This window comes from Phocoena sinus, chromosome X, assembly GCF_008692025.1.
Source record: "Phocoena sinus isolate mPhoSin1 chromosome X, mPhoSin1.pri, whole genome shotgun sequence".
Taxonomy (NCBI): domain Eukaryota; kingdom Metazoa; phylum Chordata; class Mammalia; order Artiodactyla; family Phocoenidae; genus Phocoena; species Phocoena sinus.
Genome location: NC_045784.1, coordinates 41261998 through 41278525, shown reverse-complemented (window position 1 = coordinate 41278525; position 16528 = coordinate 41261998). Strand labels below are relative to the sequence as shown.

Here is a 16528-nt window from a genome sequence, read left to right as displayed (position 1 = left end):
AATGTACTTTGTGTGATTTCTATTTTTTAAATTTGTTCAGCTTTGTTTTATGTCCCAGAATGTGGTCTATCTTGGTGGATGTTCCATGTGCACTTGGAGAGAATGTGTATTCTGCTTTTATTGGATGGAGTCTTCTATAAATGGCAATTTGGTCAAGTTGCTTGATAGTGCTGTCCAGGTCATCTATATCCTTACTGAGTTTCTGTCTACTTGTTCTATCAATTACTGAAAGAGGTGTTGAAGTCTTCAACTATAATTGTGGATTTTTCTGTTGCTCCTTTCAGATCTATCGGTTTTTGACAGTCTTGTTTGATTGTTTAGGAAGTCTTCCTCATTTTTTTGGAAAATTATATTCTTTTTTGAATGAGGTAGAGGGTGACAAAACTCATGATAAAAAAAATCTTTTCTTGAACTGAAACTGGAAACACAGTGTCTTGAACTTGTAGTTACTTGGTCATTTTGGTAAGCCATTTTGTTGTTTTTACCAGGACTCTCTAGTATTAAAAGAAACTGCCTGTCTTATGGAGTTTTCATATGCACAGTTGGCCGTCAAGGTCTTCATCATGTGGCCAATGATAAATTTAGGATTAGTAGAGCCACTTCAGTGGTACAGATTTGCCAAACTAAGACTCTTAAATATTTCAAGGTTCTAGCAACTGGTTTATGTCCCGGAAGGGAGATACAGAGATGGTGGCTTCCCTGGAGACAGGGACATTGGAGAGGTGAGAGTTCTTCTGTGGTTGCTTTGTATGTATCTAAGTATATATGTATTTGTCTTCTGCTGACTGCAGTCAGCAGTTGCCGACTACAATGCACTCACCATCTCTCCTTCAGCTTGTCACATAGACTGTATGCCTCTTACAAATATGGCATAGCTATGTGGTTTGTTCTTGGTCTCAACTCTCCTGTAGTTCTGAGACCCAGAACAGGGTCCAGAGTATAAGCTACAGTTCCCTCCAGTTGTTTTGTTCCAACAAGGGTTCACACTGTGTCTTCAGGGCAGTGTCACTGGAGTTTGGAAAAGAAAACTCTAGTCCCTTTGAAGGAAACCTATCTGCTGTTCCATGCATTAAATATGGCTGTAAATTCTTTTCTACTTCCCCCATTAAGAGGTAGAGTTGATTTTCCCTCCTCTTCAGTCTGTGACTTGCTTTGTCCAGTATAATACAGTATAAGTGACCCTGTGCAACTTCCAAGGCTGGGTCTTAAGATACCTGAAACTTCTGGTTTTGTGTACTTGGAAGGCTCCCTCTTAGAACTCATCTGCCATGTTATGAGAAGGCCAAGTTACATGGAGAGGCCATGTATAAGGTATTTTAACTGACAGCCCCAGCTGAGTTCTCTCAGCCTATAGCCAGCACCAACTGCCATCATGTGAGTGAGCCATTTTGGATGTTTCAGTGTAGTCAAGTCTCCATATGTCCGCAGCCCCAGCAGACATTATGTGGATATGCAACAAAGGATTAATCTTCCCCAAAGAAAGGTTTGGTCCTGCTCAGCTTCTGAGAGGTATCTCTAAGACCTTGGAATGTCCTGTCTGGCAAGAGTGTCTTTGTTTACCTGGGGGCCATGGGCCATACCAGATAGTTTTTGCTAATAATGTGATTTATTGTAAGGGACTTGGGCCATGTGTTATCAGCTTGATCTTTGAAGGGGCTGGAGACTAAGGTCAGCCATGTAGGGGGTCAACCAAGCCTATGTGACCGAGCTCCAATAAAATCTCTGGACACCAAGTCTCAGGTTAGCTTCCCTGGTTGGTAATATTCTGTGCATGTTGCTACACATCACTGCTGGGAGAAGTAAGTTCTGTCCATCCAACTCCACTGGGCAAGGACAACTAGAAGCTCCATGCCTGGTCTCTCCTGGACCCTGCCCTATGTGCCCTTCCCTTTGCTGATTTTAATCTGTATCCTTTCATGGTAATAAATTATAACTCTGAGTATAATGGCTTTTCTGAGTTCTGTGAGTCCTTCTAGTGAACCTGAGGGTAGTCTTGGGGACGCCCAAATGCTGGCGGAAGAGAGGAACTGCCCAGCTAAGCCTAGCCAACCTACAGAATCATGAGCAATAGGAGATGGTTGTTGTTCTCTTAAACCATTATGTTTTGGGTTGGTGTGTTATGCAGCAATAGATAACTAAGGCACCTGTCTTCTCTACTGGATGATAATATTTTTGAGAGCCAAGATAATTCTGTAATTTCCACTCCTTTAGCATAGCACCTTATGTGTTGCAAGTATAAACATTTGTTAAATCGTTAAATTGGAGTAGTTAGAAACATCTTTGTGGACTAACTGAGAGAGACTGAGATAGGGGACTTGCAGAGTGATTGCATTATTTCCATCTGTATATAAAAGAAAGGAATCTCCACTCCTTTTGTATGAAATCTAAAGATACTTGCAGTTTTTCAGGATTGCTGTGCTAGTAATGATTTGTTCTTTCTTCTTTCAGAATAGTTGTACCATGGTGTAAAGAATACTGCTTGGAATATAACAGTTCAGTTCCCAGTTCTGCCTTTTCTCACTACTTTTATAAACTTGGGCAAGTCTCTTGACCTTACCAAATCTCATCTTGAAGCAGAGATAATAATGGCAGTTCCACAGGGTTGTCGTGAAGTTTTAATGCATGCAAAAAGTGTTTTGAGAAATGTAAAATGCTATGTAGGTATAAAGTATCATTGGAGACTTTGGATTGTTGGTACTTGCTTAATTTTAATTTTTTTAGCCCTTCTAGCCCATCATTTGTCATAAATACTTTTATTTTTAAAATTTATTTATTTATTTTTGGCTGCGTTGGGTCTTCGTTGCTGCGTGCAGGCTTTCTCTAGTTGCGGCGAAAGGGGGCTACTCTTCATTGCGGTGTGCGAGCTTCTCATTGTGGTGGCTTCTCTTTGTTGCGGACCACAGGCTGTAGGCCGCACGGGCTTCAGTAGTCGTGGCACGTGGGCTCAGTAGTTGTGGCGTATGGGCTTAGTTGCTCTGCGGCATGTGGAATCTTCCCAGACCAGGGCTCGAACCCATGTCCCCTGCATTGGCAGGCGGATTCTTAACCACTGCACCACCAGGGAAGTCCCATAAATACTTTTAAATATGACTGGCATCTCAATAGCATAGGGAATATGAAAATTTGTAAAATAGTAATAAAACAACTTCTAAATAGTAGTTTTCCCTCTTTTTTCTTACATCACATCCTCACCACCACAAACTACTCCACTGAATTTTTTTTCAGAAAAGAAATGGAGAAAAATAATCAGAAAATGTGGCATTGAAACAGGATTTCTTCTTTTTCCCAAACATGTCACATCTTCCTACCTCATCCTTTCACCTCTCTTATCGACATGCCTTTTAATTCAGTGAAGAACGACTGCAAGGTATTGACAAGATACTATTTGTTATGCCCCAATAGCCACAGTGAACTCTGGGCCCTTCTTACTGAGTTAGTTTTGATAGTGTCAGGTGGTGATGCCCCCAGAGCTTTAGAACTGGTTCATAGGCCTATGAGAGCCACATTTGGGTTCTTCAGGTTTATACCTGCAGCTCAGAGGATAGAACCCAAAAGGGCTTCCAAAACCTTGCTGTGAACTTTCTTAACGATGCTGTAATTCCCCAGGGTCTTCCCCAGTTATGTTGCTTTGATGCCATTTATAAAACATTGGTTGTCTTCCTGGATCTCATAAGGTGCTAGCTGCCCCCTACATTTACATGCATCCTATCAACTGCAGTGATTTTGAATATCTGCCAGTTTCTAACATGAGTAAAAGATTAGAGCTGGAAGGAACTTTAGAGATTGGAGCCCTGACCCAGAAATTGTTTGTCATGACTTGACAGGAGTCAAGGGCTAGGAGTAATGGCTTATCGGAGTATGTGAGCAGGTTCTAAGAGTCCAGAAAGAAAGGGTTTAAACCAGAGCCTGAAGACATAGTGGTAAGTTCCAGGGATGGGGTGGGGGAGCATAGGAATGAGAATCACTCAAAGCAAGTTAATATGATGGATGAGAAATCAGAATTGAAAGGTATTTTGACAGCTTGGAAAAATTAGCTGAAACAAAAACCAGGCAATTTCTAGAAGTAAATAAAAAATATTTCACATAGAGTCCAAAATCAAGCATATAGGCATATAAGGGAAACCAGGTTTAATGGAAATTCAGCAAAACACTTAGGTTTCAGCTGCCAAGAAGGTCAGAATGAGTCAATCGTGTAACATCATTTTTTTACAATATGAATACAGTCTTAGGATGTGTGAGTTAAGCCCAGAATAAAGGAGATAATGGTCCCATTCTCCTCTGCTTGAGTTATGTGTAAACTGTATTCTGTTCTCAGTGCCATATTTTAAATTGTATGGATAAACGATACTGTATTTAGAGAAGGAATGCAATATGGTGGAAGGTTTAGAAACCACTTCACCTGAGGAATGGTAAGTTAAACTGGGCTAGTTGCCAGGTAGCAGAAGATAGTTGGGGAAACATATCAGGTGTTTTAAATAATTTGAGGGATTGTTATATGAAAGAAGAATTAGGCATATTCTTATGGGTCTTGAGGATAGAATTTTGATAATTGGATGGAAGCCATAATGGGCAAATTGGAGCTCAGTGACGGTGAGAACTCTACAGTGAAAGTTGCCCATACATGAGAGATTTAGTATGAAAGGGATACACTACTCACTGGGGAAGTGCTCAAAAAGAGGCTGAATGGCCCCCTACCAGGAACTCTGAAAAGTGGATTCCTATACTGGGTGGAGGGGAGAGGTTGAACCAAATGATCTTCAAGATCCCTATCTCTTTCAAGTTTCAGAGATTTCCAATGGCGGCCTAGCACTCTAACTTGCCACATAATTATGCAGTGGACTGGCCAGCAAAATGGCCAGTAGGTCTAGTGCCAGAGTAGAATGCCCATACGACTCAGGCATAAGGTCCTGAACTTAACTATAAATTTCTTGAAGGCAGAGATAGCGTCTCATCTGTTTGTGTAGCAGTGTCTTGCATGTAATAAGAGATGCTTTTCAAATGTTTGTAGAATGAATGAATGGACAAATGAATGTCGGGCCTATATTAGTCCCCTAGGCCTACCATAACAAATTACCACACACGGTGGCTTAAAACAACAGAAATTTGTTCTTTCACAATTCTGGAGGCCAGAAGTCTGAAATTAATGTATCAGCAGGGCTGCAGTCTCTCAGAAGGCTCTAGGCAAGAATCTGTTCCTTACCTCTTCCAGCTTCTGGTGCCTCCATGGTCACATTGCCTCCTCCTCTTCCGTCTGCCTCTTCTAAGGATACTTGTCATTAGATTGAAAGTCTACTTGGATAATCTAGGATGATCTCCTCATCTCAAGATCCTTAACTCAATTACATCTGCAAAGATCCTTTTTTTCAGTAAGGTCACATTCACACGTTCTGGGGATTAGGACATGGACATATGTGGGGGGCCACCATTCAAGCCACTACACTTATTTTTAATGGTCATTAAACTATCACCATTATTCATACAATAATGCTTGGCCTCTGATGATACTTTCTATGCGCAAAGCAGAATAGTATTGAGAGATTCTCAACAGAGACAGTGTAGTGCTTAATAAGGTAACTCTTGGATTCAGACAGACCTGAATCTGTTACCAATGTTGCTACTTAGTAGCAGTGTATCTTTGGCCAAGGTGTTGAACTTTTCTATATTTCACGTTCCCTATCCTAAAATGAGAATTGTAGTACCTATCTCATAGGTAAATATAAATGTTCCATGAAATAATGTTTGAAAATCACTTAACATAGGACCAGGCATATAGCTGACTCTCTACAAGTGGTCAGTATTATTGATTAGTATGAGCTCATTCCTTTTCCCTGGTTTCAGACTGCCTGAGGTGTCAGGCTTCTGTTATTCCTTAGAAATTTAATTGAAATCAACCTATGCTTATGGAGGATTGACTCTGCACAATACACTATCATATGTAATAGGTATAAATGATAAACAAGACAGACACTGTCCTGCCCTCACAGACCTTAGAATGTGATGGCATCAGTGGTTAATAAAAAATGGAATTATAATACAGCATTGCCATTATGACAACTGGGGAAACAGAGAAACTGGAGAAGTTGATAGAAGGGGCACCTAACCCAGGATCTCTGTATATGGGAGGATACTTATATTTGTAGAAGAATGCCCAGCTGGGGCTGATCTGGATTCAGACCTTGGCCATGTCTAAGGAACTGGTGGATCAGTAGTTCCTCAAGTATTTACTGGTATGTGTTGATTTTGCCTGGGGAGATGTGTGCTCTTTGGGTCTGGAGAGAAAAATGGGGACATGAGGCAGTCGTCTTAGTTTAGTTTCCCCTAGAAGTAGACTTGAAGACAAGGATTTGAGTGCAAGTAGTTTTGAGGGGAGATAATCCTAAGAAATACTAATAAGGGGGTAGGGAAGTGAGACAGGTAAGAAAAGAGCCACTGAATGAATGATGCCTTATCAAGCCAGTTACCACTGTGGTTAACTGGAGTTTCCTTGTATTGGGGAACTCTAGAAGCTGATGTAGAGCATAGGCCTTGGAGTTATTCACACCTATTCCTGTCAGTCATTGGCTGAGGACTGCACCCAAGAAGACTGCCTGCAAGCAGGGCAGGCAGGCTACTGAAGAAGGCCTCAGGCAAAGTGATGCAGCTGTTGGCCATCGGTAAGGCCTGAGGAGATATGGGCATGACACAGAGGGCATGTGACACAGGAGGAAAACATGGTATGTGTCCCAGCTTGTGGCCAGCGAGGAGGTATGCGGCCCATGAGCAGAGGGGCTTCTGGCAGAAACTAAAGAAGGTTTTCTCATGAGGCTTCCTGTAATACTCGGGGAAAAAATAGTGCTTCTTAGGGACCAGGTGACAAAATGCAGCACAGAGCTGGGAGGAGGGGCTTTTCCGCCATGAATGCCTAGAACGCAGTGTGGCGCATCAGACTAAGGACTCAAAACAAACCAGTTCTGTTCAAATACCTCATGATCCACAGCTTTGAGGAGAAGCAAAAGCTGCTTCCCTGGCATGGAAAATGATGCTCTTCTGGAGAGCACTGAAGCTGGGGGAAATGGTGAAGGGAGGACTGTTTTTGGCTTCACAGGTCTTGGGGACTCCAAAACCAAGGCCAAGGTGGGTGAAGATTTTGTGAACACATATTCTAAGAATTCTCAGAAGTAAGTGGGGAGACTTTGGGGAGAAAGGTGTCCTGGTGCAGGTGACAGGACTGAACCAGTGGGATTTGAGTTTCTACTGTCTACATAAAGAATTGGGCAGCCTGTGGAAATTTAAGTTACACGTGACTCCCTTCCTATACCTCCTCCAAAAGAGGCTGCTAATACTTCTGGACCACCTATTAGGGTGCCAAGCATTCTACAGATCTTATCTCATTTATTCGTTGCGATAAACCCAATGCATGGGTGAGAAAATTGAGGTTCATTGAGGGTAAATAGTTTGCCTACTAAACACAGCTAGTAAATGGCAGACCTGCTATTTGAGCCCTAACTTGTTTGACTTGGGAACCCATGCTTTTTTTACACTATCTCCTTATGCTACCTGGTAACATAAACACATCTGCATGTGTGGTTTTGCACATATATACAGTTTGAACCCAGAAATGGATTTCAAATTAATAGTCTTAAGAAGCTGAAACCATAACCATATTTTGAGTTATATGAGATGCTTAAGTTATGCAAGACAGTTTTTTTTTTTTTTAGGAACAACCCCAGCAACATTTAAAACAGAAGAATAAAGAACTGAGGATGAAGGGAGTAAATGTCATTATTATTCACTGACATGAAAAAAAATGAGAAATGAAAGAATGGCACACCTCTGCCTTTTCTCCTAAGGTGAATAATAGCTATTTGCTTTACAATGACTTTTTTTTTCTATAGGTAGATGAAATCTGGGTCCATATATTGAAGGTTCGCTTTTCTGCCTGGGATATAGTGAATTTTTTCAGGGCTAAAAATTCCCTTTCTAAAATGGTTACCCAAACCATTTTTAAAACAGAGAGCACGTGCTCATATTGGGATCTCATTCTTGTGCTAAAAGCTCTGGCACTGTGTCTCTGACTGCTATTATACCTATGAGAAGAGTTGACTTTATTTTGGGGGTTGAGCCCATTTGTTAATCCATGATGCCCTTGAGAAGAAGGGGAAGGAAAAGAGAAATGGGGTTTGGAGTGTGGGAGTGAAGAAACTTATGCTCTCAAGTATCTGGAGTGAGCAAAATCTAAGTGAGGCCAAGTAAGACATTTAAAGAAAGTGTTGGGATCCTATATTCTCCTTGGTTTTGGCAAGAAAGATGTCAAAGATGTAAATAAGTGGCTGAATAAATACATGGAGAAAATATAAACCCGAGCCTTCTTTCATAATGTGAGTGTATCCTCAAGGAATGGAAACTAATTTTATTATTACTTTGATCCATAGTTAATAAAATTACAGATAACATTAACTAAGCATTCATTATATGGGAGGCAGTATGCTTTTTTCCCCCCACCAATTTGTGATTTTGTTTATTTGTTTGTTTTGTTTTGTTTTGTTTTTGGCCACGCCACGCAGCTTGTGGGATCTTAGTTCCCTGACCAGGAATCGAACCTGGGCAGTGAGAGCGTGGAGTCCTAACCACTGGACCGCCAGGGAATTCCCAGACAGTATGCTCTGTTATGTATCTCAATTATCTCAAGGGCACCCCAAAGCAGGCTTTATTTTTAAGTGAGGAAACTGGGACTTAGAAAATTTACATGACCCAAGGTCTTACAGCTTCTAAATGGTAGAGTTGAAATTTGAACTCAAGTAGTCAGACTTCAGGACTTGTTTTCCAAGATGAGTATGTTATACTGCTTCCCTGTATGCTAAAATAAGACCATGGTCCTGGTCATAAAATTTTTTTCTTGAAGTGTAGTGTTGCATATTTTTGGACTATCTTCTAGCATTGCTCACCCCTGTGAGTAAATTTCTGAAATATTTATTCAATTTATGTGTCTGTCTTGTCCATCTCTGTATTTCCAGCACCAGGACAGTTAATTACGATACAGAATAGTTACTGAGAAATTTTTGTTGACTGAATAAACTCTTCATTCCTCTACTTCTCTCTGTTAATGGGGGTGGGGGGCAACCCAAGAGTTGCTGAGGAATGTAATACATTTTTAATTGGTTGGTTTCTAAAACAATGGTGTCCTGTCCTGATAGCTCTTCACACTTGTAATATCTAATTATTCCGAAGGCAACATTTGTTAGCTGCCTATTTTAGGCAGAATGTCAACTCTTAGATGTGAATTATATTTTCATATTCATAGGGTTCAGAAATGTACCTTTTGAAGCATTCATGGGGGTGGTACTTTAAATGTACTTTTAAAAAGCTGCACTCAAAGGAACTAATTTGGGTTTTGCTTTTGGCTGACAAGCTTTTCCTAGGTGTGGCTGAGACTAACAAATCTACCCTTCCAGTAATGTATGCATATCATAGGGTGCTATACGAGGAGATGCCTTTGTGCTCCTTCCCTTCCCTTGGAACCTTAGGAAAGGAGCCTATGTTCGATCTTTCCATACTCTGCAGTTGTGTGACCTATAAAATGTTTTTCTGACATGCATTCACAGTATCCAAGATGAGGTTTATGGTGCCAAGTACAGTGCACGGTACATGGTAGGCACTCAGTAAACGCTGGTTGGGTGATTAACTGAATGAATGAATGAATGAAGATATGGTTTGAATCAACTTGATATAATTTGAAGAGACAGAAATGCTCTCCCTTTGCCTGAAGATGACTAAAACCCTCATATGCATCCATTTGGGGGCTAAAGCTTTGGAAGGCAGTTAGAATGCAAGTATACTGAATAAGTTACTAACCCACTACCTTGAATGAGTATTCTGGATTTAGAACTTTCCAAGCTCTAGATGAAAAGGAGGATTCAAAAAGATGGGATGCGGGACAGGTCCATTTTGATGAGGAATAGGGGATGTGGGGAGGTTCAGAGAAGCTATGTGCAGGGCAGGAAATCAACAGAAGGGAGGATACCATAATAAGACTGCAGATAGAGAGGATAAGGGGATTTCAGAGGCACCAAAAGTCATATTCTCGCTTCCCATCCACCATGTGGGTCCACTCAGATTGTCGCGTGTGGCAAGCAGAATGAGACTGCAGCCCAAAGGGACAGGCTGCTATCCATGACTTTGGAGCAAGTAGTTTTAACTTGGTGAGAGTGTCATGTGTATGTCTGTGGTACATGTGGGACTGAACGCTTGGCAACTCCAGTTCTCTCAGCCCTCCCAGAGTGAGCTGAACCTTTGCTGTTAGCCAGCCTCCAAGAGGAACTGTGATGATCCCCTCCTCTTGGTATTTATGTTCTTGTGGAGACTCTTCCTACACTGAATAGGACATTGAAAAAATGATGGTGTGTGACCTTGGAGGTTATGTCATTAAAGACAACACAACTGCAACTTTGATCTCTTGGACAGCTTGCTCTAGAGGAAGTGGGCAACCGTGTCATGAGGACACACATGCAACCCTGTGGAGACGACTGTGTACAGAGGAACTAAGGCCTCCCACCAACAGCCAGCACCAGCTTACCAAGCATGTGAGTGAGCCCCCTTGGAAGTGAATGCTCCAGCCTGAGTTGAGCTTTGAGATGACTGCAGTCCTGGCTGACATCTTGAGTGCAACCTCATGAGAAACCCTGAGCTACCACCCAGCCAAGCCAGCCCCAGATTCTTGACCTACAGAAACTGCAAGATAATAAATATTTATTGTTGTTTTACATCACTAAGTCTAGAGTAATATTTTTTACACAGAGTTAGAGACTAATACACTTTCTTTGTCTTAAAGTCTGTGATCATAATTGCTATTGTACTTACTATTCTGTCAAATGGGTATCAGGTCTTCCAGATCTCTTTAAAGGTGGTGGTTTGTTCTTTTTTTCTAGCTTCATATTAATAGATAAGAATATAGGGATGTACAGCAAGGACTCTAGAGTCAAGCAGACATTAATTTAAGTACTGGTTTGGCCACCTGTGTGACTCTCATGACGTTACTAAATCAAACTCAAATTTATTATGAGCATTAAAGGAGCAAATGCATTTCAAGTGCTTAGGGTAGTTTATGGCTTATGGTAAGAGCTCAATAACTGTGATAGTTATTATGGTTAGTAACTGTATAAAGAGATGCTTCTAGGGGCCTTGCTTTATGGACAACAAAGTAGCTGAAGTGTGTTTTGTACCTTAAGTGGGGAATTTGGTTTCCATTAGAATTAGTAAATCAATTTATTGAGGTATAATTTGTATACTGTAAATGCACCCATTTTAAGTGTACGATTAATGATTTTTTAAATTTACTGAGTTGTGCAACTATGACCATCATCCAGTTTTAGGATATTTTTTCATCATCCCAAAAATAAATCTTGTGCCCAGTTGCAATCAGCCCCAGGCAACCACTAATCTACTTTCTGTCTCTATATATTTGCCTTTTCTGGACATTTCACCTAAATAGAGATGTACATTTTGTGGCCTCTGATGTCTGGCTTATTTCTCATAGCATGTTTCTGAGGTTCTTCTATGTTGTAGCAATTATCAGAACTTCATTTCTTTTTATTGTCAAATAAAATTCCATTGTTTGGATATACCACCTTTTGTTTATCCATTCATCCATTGATGGACACTTGCGTGGATTCCACTTTTTGGCTTTTATGGATAATGCTCTCTGAATATTGGTGTACAAATTTTTTGTGTGGGCATATGTTTTCATTTAGCTTGGGTAGATACCAAGGAGTGGAATTGCTCAGTAATATAGTAAAGGTATGTTTAACTTTTAAAGAAATTCCAGTTTTTCAAAGTGGCTGCACCATTTACATCTCCCCCAGCAATGTATGAGAGCTCTTATTTATCCATATCCTTGCAACATTTCTCATTGTCTGTCTTTTTGATCATAGCCATTCTAGCAGATACGAAATGGTATTTCATTGTGGTTTTAATCTGCATTTTCCTAATGACTAATGATGGTGAGCATCCTTTCATGTGCTTATTGGTTATTCATATATTTTCTTGGGGGAAGTATCTATTCAAATCATTTGCCAATTTTTAATTGTTGTTTATCTTATTATTGTGTGTAAGAGTTCTTTGTATGTTCTGTATACAAGTCTTTTACTGAATATGTGATTTGCAAATATTTTCTCCCAGGCTGTGGCTTGTCTTTTTATTTTCTTAATGGTATCTTTTGAAGCACAACAGTTTAAAATTTTGATGAACTCCAATTTAACAATTTTTTTCTTTTATGGGTCATGTTTTTGGGATCGTATCTAGGACATTTTTATAGAACCTAAGGTCTTAAAAAATTTTCTCCTAAAGGTTTTTATAGTTTTAGCTCTAACATTTAGACCTACAATTCATTTTGAATTAATTTTTGTGTATAGTGTTAGGTAAGGGTCTAAGTTCATCTTTTGGCTTATAGAAGTCCATGTGTACCAGCACCATTTGTTGGAAAGACTATCCTTTCTCAATGAATTGCCTTGGTACCGTTGCTGAAAAATCAATTGACTGTAAATATAAGAGTGTAGTTCTGGACTCTCAGTTCTTTTCCATTTATATATGTCTATCCTTAATGCAGTATCATGTTGTCTTGATTGCTGTAGCTTCATAGTAAGCCTTTTTTTTAACTTTTTTATTTTATATTGGAGTATAGCCAATTAACAATGTTGTGATAGTTTCAGGTGCACAGCAAAGCAACTCAACCATACATATGCATAGTAAGCTTTTAAAGTTTTAACATGAAAGTCTGCCAGATTTCTTTTAAAAATTGTTTTTTAGCTATTCTGAGGCTTTTGGTTTTTCATATAAGTTTTAGGATAATCTTATCAATTATAGAGAGAGACACATACACATTGCTGGAATTTTGATGGGGACTGCACTGAAACTATTGATTAATTTTGGAAGAACTGCCACTTTAGCAATATGGAGTCTTCCAATCCATGAACATGGAATATCTCTCCATTTATTTAGATTTTCTTTAATTTTCCTCAGCAGTGTTTTATAATTTTCAGTGTACTTGTCTTACAATTCTTTTGTTAAATCTATTCCTAAACTTTTATTCTTTTTGATGATATTATGAATGGAATTGTTTTCTTAATTTTACTTTTGGATCACTTATTCTTCGTATATATACAGATATAATTGATTTTCATACATTGATATTGTATCTTGCAACCTTGCCGAACTTGTTTATCAGATAGTGTTTTGAGATTTCCCTAGGATTTTCTATTCACAGGGTTATGTCATCTGTGAAGTTTTACTTCTTCTTTTCAACCTTAATGCTTTCTACTTCTTTTTCTTACATGATTGCACTGGCCAGACCCCAAGTGCAATGTTAAATAGAAGTGGTGAGATGGACATTCTTTTCTTTGTTCCTTATCTTAGGAGGAAAGCATTCAGTCTTTCACCATGAAATATGATAGCTATAGAGTTTTCACAGATGCCCTTTCTCAGCTTGAGGAAGTTTCCTTCTATTTCAGGTTTGTTGAGAGTTTTTTTTGATCATGAATGGGTATTGGATTTTGTGAAATGCCTGTTCTGTATCTGTTGAGATGATCATGTAGTATTTGCCCTTTATCCTCTTAATATGGTTTGTTATGTTAATTGGTTTTTGGCTTTAAACCAACCTTGTATTCCTGGGATAAATCCCACTTGGTTGTGGTGTATAATCCTTTTTATATTTAACTAGATTTGGTTTCCTAATATTTTCTTGAGGATTATAGTGTCTATATTCACGAAGGATGTTGCTCTTTAATTTTCTTTTCTTGTGATGTCATTGTCTGGTTTTGGTATCATGGTAGTGCTGCCTCACAGGAGTTGGGAATTATTCCCTCTTCCTGTATTTTCTGGAAGCTTGTGTAGTATTGGCATTATTTCATTTTTAAATGTTCAATAGAATTTATCATTTAATCCATCTGGTCCTGAGTTTTGCTTTGTGGGAAGCTTTTAAATTACTAATTCTATTTCTTTACTTGTTATATGTCTATTCAGATTTTCTACATTTCTGAGTCAGTTTTGCTAACTTGTGTCTTTTTAGGTATTCATACATTTCATTTAAACTGTCTAACTTGTCATAAAGTTGTTCATGGTATTCTCTCATAGCTCTTCTGTGTTCTGTAAGGTCAGTAATAATATCCTCTCTTTTTCATCCTGATTTTGGTGTTTTGTGGGTTCTCTCTTTTTTTCTTGGTCAGTCCAGCTAAAGGTTTATCAGTTTTGTTATCTTTTCAGAGAATTAACTTTGGTTTAATTGATTTTTCTTTACTGATTTTCTCTTTCGTGTCTTATTGATTTCCATTCTAATTTCTGTTTACTTCTTTCTTCTTGCCTTGTGTTTAATTAGCTCTTTTTGGGGGGTGGGATTCATAAGGTAGAAGCTTACTATATTGATTTGAGATCTTCTTTTCTAATATAACTGTTTATGGATATAAACTCTTTGGCTTTAGCTGCATGCCATATATATATATATATATTTTAAATTTAATTTTATTTTTTTGTGGTACGCAGGCCTCTCACTGTTGTGGCCTCTCCCATTGCGGAGCACAGGCTCCAGACGCGCAGGCTCAGCAGCCATGGCTCACTGGCCCAGCCGCTCCGCGGCATGTGGGATCTTCCCAGACCAGGGCACGAACCTGTGTCCCCTGCATCGGCAGGTAGACTCTCAACCACTGCGCCACCAGGGAAGCCCCCATATATTTTTTATATGGTGTGTTTTCATTTTCATGCAGTTCAAAAATCTTTTTCTTTGTAATTTCTTCTTTGACCCATGGGTAATTTAGAAAAGTGATATTTAATTACCAAATATTTGTGGATTTCACAATTTTTTGTTTTTTTATTTCAAATTAAATTCCATTGTGTTTCAGAGAATATGCTTTAAATTATTTCAATCTTTTTCAATTTGTTGGTACTAGTTTTACTGCTTAGAATATGGTTTATCCTGCAGAAAGTTCTGTGTGTACTTGAAAAGAAGGTATATGACATTGTTTAGTGGAGTGTTCTGTAGATGCCAGTTAGGTCAAGTTGTTTGATAGTGTTGTACCTATAAGGTACAGCAAGTCTTACATATCCTTGCTGATTTTCTGTCTAACTCTTCTCTCAATTTTGGGGAGTCAAATATTGAAGTCTCCAAATTTATGGCTGAATTGCCTATTTCTTCATTTTTGTATTGTGTGCGTAGGCATAATTATGGCTCCCCAAAGATGTCCAAGTTATAATCCTTAGAATCCCTCAATATGCTATGTTACATGGCAAAAGAGAATTAAGGTTGCAGATGGAATTAAGATTGCTAATCAGCTGACCTTTATAATATCTGAAGTAGCTCTTAGTCTAAAATGAATCATTATTCCTTTCTGCCCACAAAACCACACAACCAATACCAAATAAGGAAACCATGCACTGTCTTTATAGAGTAAGGGAATAAGATCCAGTATCCCATTCATTATGTCAAGCAGCAACAGTATTTGGGCTCTTCTTCAGCCTTTTGTGTGACATTGAGCAAACTACTTAATTTTACCGAGCTTCAATTTTGTATCTTTAAAATGTTTTATACCTATTGCAGGATAATGTATACTAAATATTGAGCTCCTCAAACAGATGTTAAAAAATATAGAGAAAATAATCTAAAACTCATTTTGTGCAATGAGAGGTAGTGAGTTTGAAAACATTCACTACCTGGGCACTGGGAGGCAGCAACTCTTTTTTTAAAAAATGGAAAGGGTAAAACACAGAGAAAAGCTTGAGATTGCTTATATCTCACAACAAATGACATTCATGACCAATTCTGATTTTCCTTCACATTCTGTACCTTAAGCATCTAGGGAGAACAGCCTCACTCAGGCATCTGAAAACCTTTTTGCTGCCATGGTGCAGCAGAAACTCCTCCCCCACGCCATCTCTTTCTTCATCATTTGACTTGGAAAATTTAAGATGATAATTTTATTTCTGTGACTTTAATACTGAGAGTGAGCCCTTCAGAGAATCCAACTAGCACCTCCTTTTCTGAAACCCCTCTGTGTGTTCTTAATTCGGGCTTGCTACTGTCAGCCTACTCTCCAGCACCTTCCCTACCTCACTGCACCCCTGCTAACACACACCCACTGACACAATTTACACCCACACAATGACTCCAACATAAAGTGTAGGCTTGTGAAGCAGCAGACTTTTTGAGAACCACAAATGCAGACATCAAGGCAATCTCCAGTTACATAAATTGCAGGGCCCCATGCAAAAGAAAAATGTGGGGCCCTTTGTTCAAAAAGCAGGAACAAAGTGCCATTAAAGGTACTAAATGGTACTAACTTGTCCTTTCCTCTATGGTCTCTCTCTTTCTCTCGACTTGTCATGATGTTTTTTATTTGCTCTTTAATATGATTCTAAATAAAGAAAAATTTAAAAATTGAATTATTAGCATGAATTTTACCACTCATCTTTATATTGCCCAATGCTACTTTTAAATGCAAATTAACCTGTATGTCAAATCACCAAAATTAGACAATTAGTATTTTGTAGCTCATAGGTGCATATATAT

General features: G+C 39.0%; 1 long non-coding RNA gene across 2 annotated transcripts in view; it reads left to right on the top strand.

Moving 5' to 3' along the window:
- Positions 1-10844, top strand: part of LOC116747427 — a 124888-nt gene extending 114044 nt beyond the window's left edge. For both annotated transcript variants that reach the window (XR_004348036.1, XR_004348037.1), the window contains one exon: positions 10441-10844. This is a non-coding gene — a long non-coding RNA (uncharacterized LOC116747427). The remainder of the gene's footprint in view (positions 1-10440) is intronic.
- The last annotated feature ends 5684 nt before the right edge of the window (positions 10845-16528 follow it).